The sequence below is a fragment of the Chiloscyllium plagiosum genome, unplaced genomic scaffold (genome assembly GCF_037043375.1).
Source record: "Chiloscyllium plagiosum isolate Xiang-an unplaced genomic scaffold, Cpla_swu_hap1 HiC_scaffold_8, whole genome shotgun sequence".
Taxonomy (NCBI): Eukaryota; Metazoa; Chordata; class Chondrichthyes; order Orectolobiformes; family Hemiscylliidae; genus Chiloscyllium; species Chiloscyllium plagiosum.
The window spans coordinates 60,646,328-60,655,913 of record NW_028270146.1 but is presented as its reverse complement, the minus strand read 5'-3'; the positions used below and the strand labels follow the sequence as shown (position 1 = coordinate 60,655,913).

Genomic DNA, 9,586 nt, shown 5'->3' with positions numbered 1-9,586 from the left:
CCTCGGATGCAGCCTGACCGGCTGTGCTTTTCCAGCTCTACACTCTTCGACTCTGATATCAGATATAGAGGGGCATCTTATGATGAGTGGTCAGGTGAGTTGGGTCTGTACTCATTGGATTTCAGAAGAATGAGAAGAGACCTTATTGAAACATATAAAATTCTTAGTGAACTTGACAGCTTAATTGCAGAAAGGTTGTTTTCCCTGTGGGAGAGTCTAGAACCAGAGGACATAATCTAAGAATAACGGTCGCACACTTAAGACAGAGATAAGGAGAATTTCTTTTCTCAGCGGTTATTGAATCTGTGGACTTTTTTTTATTGAAGAGGGCAGTCAAGGTTGGGTCATCAAGTATATCAATAGTTTCTCAAACGGTAAGTTAATCAAGGGTTTTTGGGAAAAGGCAGCAAAGAGGAGTTGAGGGTTATCAGACTAGTCATTATTGTCAGAGTAGATGCAATGGGCTGAATGGTCTACTTCTGTTCCCACGTCTTTTGTTATCAAGGTTATATGGCTGTCCGGATACAGAATATAGGAGCAAGGAAGTCGAGTTACATCTTTATAAAAGATTGGCTCAGCCACAGATGGAATATGTAAGCAGTCCTGGTCACCACATTATCAGAAGGTGGAATGGGACTATTTGGCGCCTCCCTTTTGGCGCCGATCATTTGGCCCTGCCGTTTTGGCTCTAAACTGTTTTGGCGCTCATTACTTTGGCGCTGAGCTGTTTTGGCACCAATTCAGAATTAAGAAAAGTCTTGAACAGCCCGTAAGAAATTTGTTTTTATTGCATTGTAAGAAATAAATCTAATTCTTTTTTATTCATTATTTTTAACCTATTCATTATAAAAACAAATTTCTACATTTATCAAACACATTTTGGTTTGTCTCTCTTGCTTAGAATGTTTTCAGCCATTTCTGGTATGGGCTCTATAAGAAAATAGAAAGAAAATTGTATTACAGCTTTCCAATGTGAAGACAGAAGGGCAGTAGATGACTATTAACAATTGTTAAATGAGAAAATTATTACAAAACGAGATTTGAATCTACAGCGGGTCATTACAGCCTTGACTAGCAACTCTTGCTAGTTGAGAAAATTATATTGGGTCGTTAGTCATCCTCTCTTCTTTAACCAAACAAGACTTTTTTAAAATTCTGAATTGGCGCCAAAACAGCTCAGCGCGAAAGTAATGAGCGCCAAAACAGTTTAGAGCCAAAACGGCAGGGTCAAATGATCGGCGCCAAAAGGGCGGCACCAAAATGTACCCGACCCATCAGAAGGATGTGATTGCCCTGGAAGTAGGGTGCTGTGGGCTTGTGCTAGTGCTGTGCTCACTGCAATATGACCCTGAGCATACAGTAGGTACATTACCCCTCAAGGTGAATGTCTCTGCACTGGTGAAGGGTGGGATGGAATGCATTCTTTAAAAGGTGCTGGCTATTTCTCCTCTCTGTGGCTGGGAGAGATAGCCTAGAGGCTGAGGCTTAAGCCCTTGCTTGAGTCTGTGATCTGGAGACCATAGAAAAAAAATAAAGATTTGATCGTGTTGCAAACAAGCTCTCTTTCCCAGTATGCCATTAAGATGGCTTAATGGGCCGTTGGGAGTAGCAGATTGGAAGATTTCTCACAAGGTAACTGTAGATATGGAAATTCCCCTTCAGCACAGGCACACTCCCCTTGTTGTCTTGCCAGGACAGAGAACTAGACTTTGACACCTTGACATCAAGCAATCCTCCCCCATCTGCAAACACTTGTGCTGGTTACGCATATTCTTCTCCTGCAATAGGAGAGAAACATGAAGAGAAATTAGTGTGGGTACGTGAGACCTCCAAGTCGGCACCTCCCTCTTGGCATGTCCATCGCCTTACCCATCTATCTGGTCCACCCTCCTCTCGGACCTATCACCTTCTCCCCCACCTTCACCTACCTATCACACTCCCAGCTACCTTCTGCCCAACACCCACCCCCTCCCATTTATCTTGCAGTACCCTAGCCCACAAGCCTCATTCCTGATGAAGGGCTTATGCCTGAAACATTGATTCTCCTGCTCCTTGGATGCTGCTGACCTGCTGTGTCTTTCCAGCACCACACTCTAGATTCTGATCTCCAGCATCTGCAATCCTCAATTTCTCCTACATGCGAACTTTGCCTGCATTGATAGGTACAAATACAGATATGAAACTCTAGAGCTGTGATTGCTTGTGAAACAAATGTGGTGTGGGTGCAGTTAAGAGTTCAAGGGCTATGAATGAAAGGTGTTTGAGTGGGTCAAAGAGTTGATGGAGGTTCTTCAAGCTTAACATGATGTGTATGCTTAATATGCCTGAGGTACTTATCCCAAAGCTGCATTTCACAATGGTGACGTTGCCCCATACAAGCCTTTGGGGAGAAGTGATATGATATTCCAATTTTTTAGTTACAATGAAAGGTTTGTGAGCTGGTTGGAGCTGAGTTACTGAGTATTGGAGCTCTTTTCCGATTTTAAGTCTGAAACCTGACAGATGGGAGAGAGGCAGTAGCACTGAGCTGCAAGTAATATGACATGGGTAGGTGCAATGAAGTGACAGATATTGATTGCACATGAGCATGGGATGTAGACGTCTGGCACCCGATTTCATGTTTGACAGTTTTCTGCAGCCACAAACATGCAATGCTAACTCACACTCATAAGGGAATGAAGCATTGAATAGATACTGGCACTCACCCTGCTGGTGTGTAGCAAATTGTTCATCATCTTAAAGCGCTATAACCAGTCTCATCTCTGGCCAGGTTGCTGACTTGCTATGGCCTCTTGTTGCCATCCCTGGGAAGCAGCGCATTGATTCGTCTGTGGATGCTCTGCAGGGGAACGTCTGGAGAGATATCACTGAAGCATGGGCCGTTCTGTTATCAAATGTCCAATATCTCCACAGATGCTCCTGGACTGCAGAGTGTGAAGTGCTGTCCAGGTGCATTTTAAATGTAGGGCCTGTAAGTTGAATCCCGGAAGGTCCGAGCAGATTTTATAACTTCCAGCGCACTTGCCATTAAAATTTGTAGTTTTACCTGGGCTTGAATGTGTAATGAACTGAAAAGAACATAATCATGTGAAAATTTTCACTCTAACCCAAACAAAATTACTTCCTGCTTTTCAGATCGTCTCCACACTTAGCCTCAGAAATAAAATACCTTCAAATGAAGATGATGTTTTCATTTCACTGCACTTCATAAGGACCTCCTACAGAGTCGCAGCCTGGAACTGCAAGCCTCTCCGTCGTTTAGATTTCAAGACGCCTTCCCCTTGGAGTAAGCTGGGGAATGCTACATACTTGGTCGAGCTAAAGGAGCTAAAAGCTAAAATTTAGGTTTTGAATATTTTGCATTATATACAGCAAGCATTTTTTTTTAATATGGTAGGTGTTATAATTCATTGAGACATCTCAATAACAAGTGTTAGAATTGCATTTATTGACACAGTGCCCTTTCTTCAGTGAGGGAAGGGTCGTGAAGAAAGATAGTCCTCGGGGACCTGTATGTGTATTCTCCTCTGGATGAGTGCCTCCTGGTACCATCCTATCCCACTATAAGGAAGAGTCACCTGGGGACCAGGTTCCCCAACCCCCTAATCACTGTCCTTTCAGTGAGAACCAGTGGCTGGAGTGATGGAGTGCAGGTCTATGCACATATCCAGCATACCCTGAGGGTGCTGGAGCTGGCTCTCTATGGCAGCAACTAGGCCCCGTGGCATAGATGCAACATCTAGGCTATGAGGGCCATTCCTCACAATTACCTGTCTGTTGTTCCTGTGCCTCCTTGTGCATGTGCACAAAGGCTGAGGGGTGACCTTATAGAGGTTTATAAATTGATGAAAGGCATGGAAAAGGGTGAATAGCAAAGTTCTTTTTCCTAGGATGGGGAATCCAAAAGTAGAGGGCAAATGTTCAAGGTGAGAGGGGAAAGCTTTAAAAGGAACCAAAGGGATAACTTTTTCACACAGAAGGTCGTGCATGTATGGAACAAGTTACTACAGGAAGTGATGGATGTTGGTACAATTACAACATTCAAAAGGCATCTGGATGAGTATATGAATAGGAATGGTTTAGAGACATATGGACCAAATGCTGGCAAATGGGACTAGGACAGATTAGGATATCTGGTCAGTGCAGAGAAGATGCACTGAGGATCTGTTTCCATGCTTTATGACTCTATGCTGAAACCATTGGGTTCCCTCCTGCCTGGAGCTGATTAGGTGCCTGGTCTCTCAGTTCTCTGATTGCCAGCAGCATGAACCATTTCTTCCTTTGCTGGCTATGGAGCTGTTGGATTGAGGTGCTCACTGGTTTGTGCTCCCAAATTATCTAACTGTGTAGTTCCCACTGAGATACTAGTATCTGAGCTGGTGGACAGTACAGGTGGCAGACTTACTGATGCTTCATCTGCGGTCCTCCCTTCCTCAGAGCTCAAAGAGATGGCTTACAGCAGACCTGTCCTTTTGTCCACTGAGATCATGGCCATTCCTCTGACATGACTGAATGTTCTACTCCTGGTCCTGTTTTCTATGTCTCTATGCGTAATGGCCTCAGACTAGGTTGGCAGAGTCTAGTGGTTTGGCCTTCTCTATCAAACTTCCAGAAGGAGGCATTCTTCCTCTGGACCACCCTATCCACCAGGGCTTCCAGCTCCCTGGTGGGAAATCATGGTGCCATTTTCCCTTGCTCAAATACTTCTGAATGACTGACCTTAATGAGAGGGCAGCGTCAGCATGCCAGTGTTCATCCAGGTGCACAGCAGCCTTTGATAGATAATGCAATGCTTGGGATGCTGTTGTTTTTGGCAGATATCCAGCAAGTGGTGAGTTCTTCTGTAAAGGGCAAATGGTAGAATGGTGAGAAACAAAAAAAAACTTATGCTGGAATCCAAAGTAGACAGGCAGGAGGCTGGAAGACACAAGAAGGCAGTCAGCATCAGGAGGTGGAGAAGTCAATGTATCAGGTGTACCCCTTCTTCAGAACCTGAAGGAGGGTTACATCCAAAATGTCGACTTCTCCACCTCCTGATGCTGCCTGGCTTGCAGTGTTCTTCCGGCCTCTTGTCTGTCTACAAGTGGTAGAATGGGGCAAAAAACAGTTGAGAAGGTCAATAGAGATGCTATAAGTAATTAGTGAGTTTTGTTTGGTCAAATGCAGCAAGAAATCTCATGGAGAGACGTTTCACCCTCCGTAAACCTCAACAAAACTGACAAAATCTCAAAAAGATTCAATCCGATTTCTCTTTTTAATAATATTTAACTTCTGTACTGCCATTCTGTTATTTTCCTAACATTAATATAATTGTGAAAAGTCTATGTAAAATATAAAAGCTACTTTTAAATCCTTATGCTACAAGAAACATAGATTTTGGAAAATCCTCAGGCTTTAATGTCTAACTTAATTATTAGGAACAATCAGAAATGGCCACCACTCCGATTTTCTGCCTTCAGGATACAGTGCCAATTCCAAAACAGTCACCTTCATAATGGTTGTGTTTTCTTACGCAAACCTTGTATTACTTGAGGAAAATTCTAGGGACATGGATGACTTTCCTCATTTTAATTTACATAAAGGAGGGCTGACTCAAAACAGGTGATATTGTCACTAGTTCAGGCATTAAGAGGAAAATGGTCATAGCCTTTTTTTTCAGCAGAAGCACTTCTCACTGTCTTTCCTTTTATGTATGAGCTCTGTGCTACTCAGACACAGGTGAATTCTGCCAAGTTTAGATGTACAACTTAAATCTGGAACTTGTTTGTTGTCACCACTAGAAGATGTTTGTCTACTTAGTTTGTTCCATTAGATCTGACTCTCAAGCTGTCTAAAAAAGATTTCAATGCCCAAAATATTTAGTCATGCATCAGGCTGAACAGGAAAACACTTCAACCCTAAGATGTAAAAAAACCACTGAAGAGTTTTTTACCATTGTTGGGCCATACAGTCTTTCTCCAACCACTGGAACAGATAACCAGACAGTAAGATCATAAATGGATTGATTTGGCATTGTTGTTCTAGCATTGAGACAGCAGTGACAGATTAATTTTTGTGAGGGTTAGTTAACATTTCTGTCCAAATCCAATAAAACTGACTAATCTTCTAAGATCTTAAAATGAAAATGGGGATCTGCTACAACAATATTAAAGCCTGTTCATTTATATATCCAAGTGGAGTCATTGGCATTAGAACGAAGCATTTGCAATTTAATGTCAAAGTGCCCACTGTCTGCAATTCAAAATGACTACATGTGTGTAAATTTAGACATGCACAGTTCTAATTTTTTTTCAACTACTACATAAAACTATCCTGCAATTAGGATTGGGAGCTATGCATGGGAAAACAGTTTCAATGTCACCAAAGTTATTGCAATGTCAAAAATACATCGTATAATAACGTCCACATTTTTGGGAGAGTTGTGGGGAAAATTGAGTTGATTATTAAAGCAAAAGGTACAATCTTGACCTCTGGAAAGAAATAACAGTAACATCTGCACAACATCACGTAGCCCAATTATTTTCCCAGATGGAATTACAGCTCTCTGATTGAAAAGTGCAGCAAAAATCTGAAATAATTACAAGGTTATAAATATTTATTCAACAGCATGAAGCACTATTTGAAGGCGTGAATCACAACCAACTAAATGGCTATTGCACACATTAAAAGCATCATTAACAGTATTAAACAGCTATTATTCAGCACCGGCTTGCTAAAAGCAGTGCATAAACTGTAATTTGAATGCCTTTAATTTCAAATAATATAAGAGAAGAAAGTTGCAAAGCTTAACCAGATGATCATTTGGCTGAAAAACTCTCTTTAAAAGTCCAACCTCCCATTTGAACTCCTCTGTGAAGCATTTGTGTTTTGTTAGAATATATTAGAACAAAACGTTCCCTCAGAAGATTGAAAAGATGTGTAATACTCATGATATAAGAAAGAGGAAGAAAAAGGTCAATCAGCTCATAATTCCTATTTCTTCCAGAGAATGTACTAAAATGGGATCAGTCCGCAGGTACCTGTGCTGCTTCGTGTTTGATCCTGTTAATCATGTTGAGATGAAAGAATCAAGGAGAAAATTTTCTATAAAAAGGTGTATGAATAAAAAAGCATTATTAACATGCAACTCGACCGACAACTTACGCATCACTATAGTTGTAGGATAACTTGTATCACTTTACTGTCAGTGTCCTTGGCCCCCCAGTGCTTTTAACAAGTGTGTTTGTAAATTAATTGTCAAATGAATTAATTAACCACTTTTAGTCCAGAAATTAATAGCCTAAATGAATTTTTATCATGATAGTAATTGATGATTACCAATCAATCTCTCTGGCCCAGAAACCAAACTTTGAAACATTGAATCTCATTCCTTCTGGTTGTTTTAAGAGACGCTTTGAATGTAAAACTTACATTTCTTTTAAAAAATTGCTTTTTCTTTTGGTGTGTTTTGTTCTTTCTTAATCCTATGTTTCTTTTTCTTTCTGACCTTGATTTTACATTGATTTGTTTAATGTAACTCACACACTTTCTCAATCCATCTTGTTTCTTTCACAATCCTTATTTTTAGTATTTAATAAGATGCATTGTTTATCCTGATGTTCATCAACATTCTGAATGGTTCAACTAATACGGTACACAATGAGGAATCTCAATCCAGCAAAATCTCTTCCTTGGTTACTGTCATGTTTCCCGTGAAGCTGCAAGCTTTTTCCAATGTTCCATTCCACACATGCTCAAATTAATCTGACGAAAATAGACTGGAAGCAGAGCCTAGCAGGGAAGACAGTAGAGCAAAAATGGCAGGAGTTTGTGGGTAAAATTGAGGACACTGTACAGAGATTCATCCCCAAGAAGAGAAAGATTATCCAGGGAGGGATTAGACAGCCATGGCTGACAAAGGAAGTCAGGAAATCTATCAAAGAAAAAGAGAGAGCCTATAAAGTGGCCAAGAGCACTGGGAAATCAGAAGATTGGGAAGGCTACAAAAACAAACAGAGGATAACAAAGAGAGAAATAAGGAAGGAGAGGATCAAATATGAAGGTAGGCTAGCCAGTATTATTAGAAATGATAGTAAAAGTTTCTTTCAATACATAAGAAACAAACTACAGGCAAGAGTAGACATTGGGCCACTTCAACTGATGCTGGAAGCCTAGTGATGGGAGATAAGGAAAAAGCAGGAGAACTTAATAAGTACTTTGCGTCAGTCTTCACAATGGAAGACATGAGTAATATCCCAACAATTAAAGGGAGTCAGGGGGCTGAGTTGAGTATGGTTGCCATTACAAAAGAGAAAGTGCTAGAAAAGCTAAAAGGTCTTAAAATTGATAAATCTCCTGGCCCTGGTGGGTTACATCCTAGAGTTCTGAGGGAGGTGACTGAGGAAATAGCGGAGGCGTTGGTTGAGATCTTTCAAAAGTCACCGGAGTCGGGGAAAGTCCCGGATGATTGGAAGATCGCTGTTGTAACCCCCTTGTTCAAGAAAGGATCAAGACAAAAGATGGAAAATTATAGGCAAATTAGTCTAACCTCGGTTGTTGGTAAAATTCTAGAATCCATCATTAATGATGAGGTTTCTAAATTCTTGGAAGAGCAGGGTCGGATTAGAACAAGTCAGGGGAGGTCGTGCCTGACAAACCTGTTGGAGTTCTTTGAAGAGGTGACAAGTAGGTTAGACCGGGGAAACCCAGTGGATGTGGTCTACCTAGACTTCCAAAAGGCCTTTGATAAGGTGCCACACGGGAGGCAGCTGAGCAAGGTGAGGGCCCATGGTGTTCGAGGTGAGCTACTGGTATGGATTGAGGATTGGCTGTCTGACAGAAGGCAGAGAGTTGGGATAAAAGGTTCTTTTTCAGAATGGCAGCCGGTGACAAGCGGTGTCCCACAGGGTTCAGTGTTGGGGCCGCAGCTGTTCACATTATATATTAATGATCTGGATGAAGGGACTGGGGGCATTCTAGCGAAGCTTGCCGATGATACAAAGTTAGGTGGACAGGCAGGTAGTACTGAGGAAGTGGAGAGGCTGCAGAAGGATCTAGACAGTTTGGAGGAGTGGTCCAGGAAATGGCTGATGGAATTCAATGTAAGCAAATGCGAGGTCTTGCACTTTGGAAAAAAGAATAGAAGCATGGATTACTTTCTAAACGGTGAGAAAATTCGTAAAGCCAAAGTACAGAGGGATCTGGGAGTACTAGTTGAGGATTCTCTAAAGGTAAACATGCAGGTTGAGTCCGTGATTAAGAAAGCGAATGCAATGTTGTCAATTATCTCAAGAGGGTTGGAATATAAAAGCACTGTTGTGCTACTGAGACTTTATAAAGCTCTGGTTTGGCCCCATTTGGAGTACTGTGTCCAGTTTTGGTCCCCACACCTCAGGAACGACATACTGGCACTGGAGCGTGTCCAGTGGAGATTCACATGGATGACCCCTGGAATGGTAGGTCTAACATATGAGGAACGGCTGAGGATCCTGGGATTGTATTCATTGGAGTTTAGAAGATTAAGAGGAGATCTAATAGAAACTTACAAGATAATACATGGCCTGGAGAGGGTGGACGCTAGGAAATTGTTTCCGTTAGGCGAGGAGAC

At 41.7% G+C, this 9,586-nt stretch overlaps 1 long non-coding RNA gene across 1 annotated transcript; it reads right to left on the bottom strand.

The window, feature by feature from the left end:
• Positions 1–878: 878 nt before the first annotated feature.
• On the bottom strand, positions 879–3,274 carry LOC122553649 (uncharacterized). The gene is made up of 3 exons (XR_006312782.2): positions 2,706–3,274; positions 1,630–1,778; positions 879–930 (listed from the first exon to the last, which is right to left on the bottom strand). It is a non-coding gene; the product is annotated as an uncharacterized LOC122553649 (long non-coding RNA).
• Positions 3,275–9,586: the final 6,312 nt, after the last annotated feature.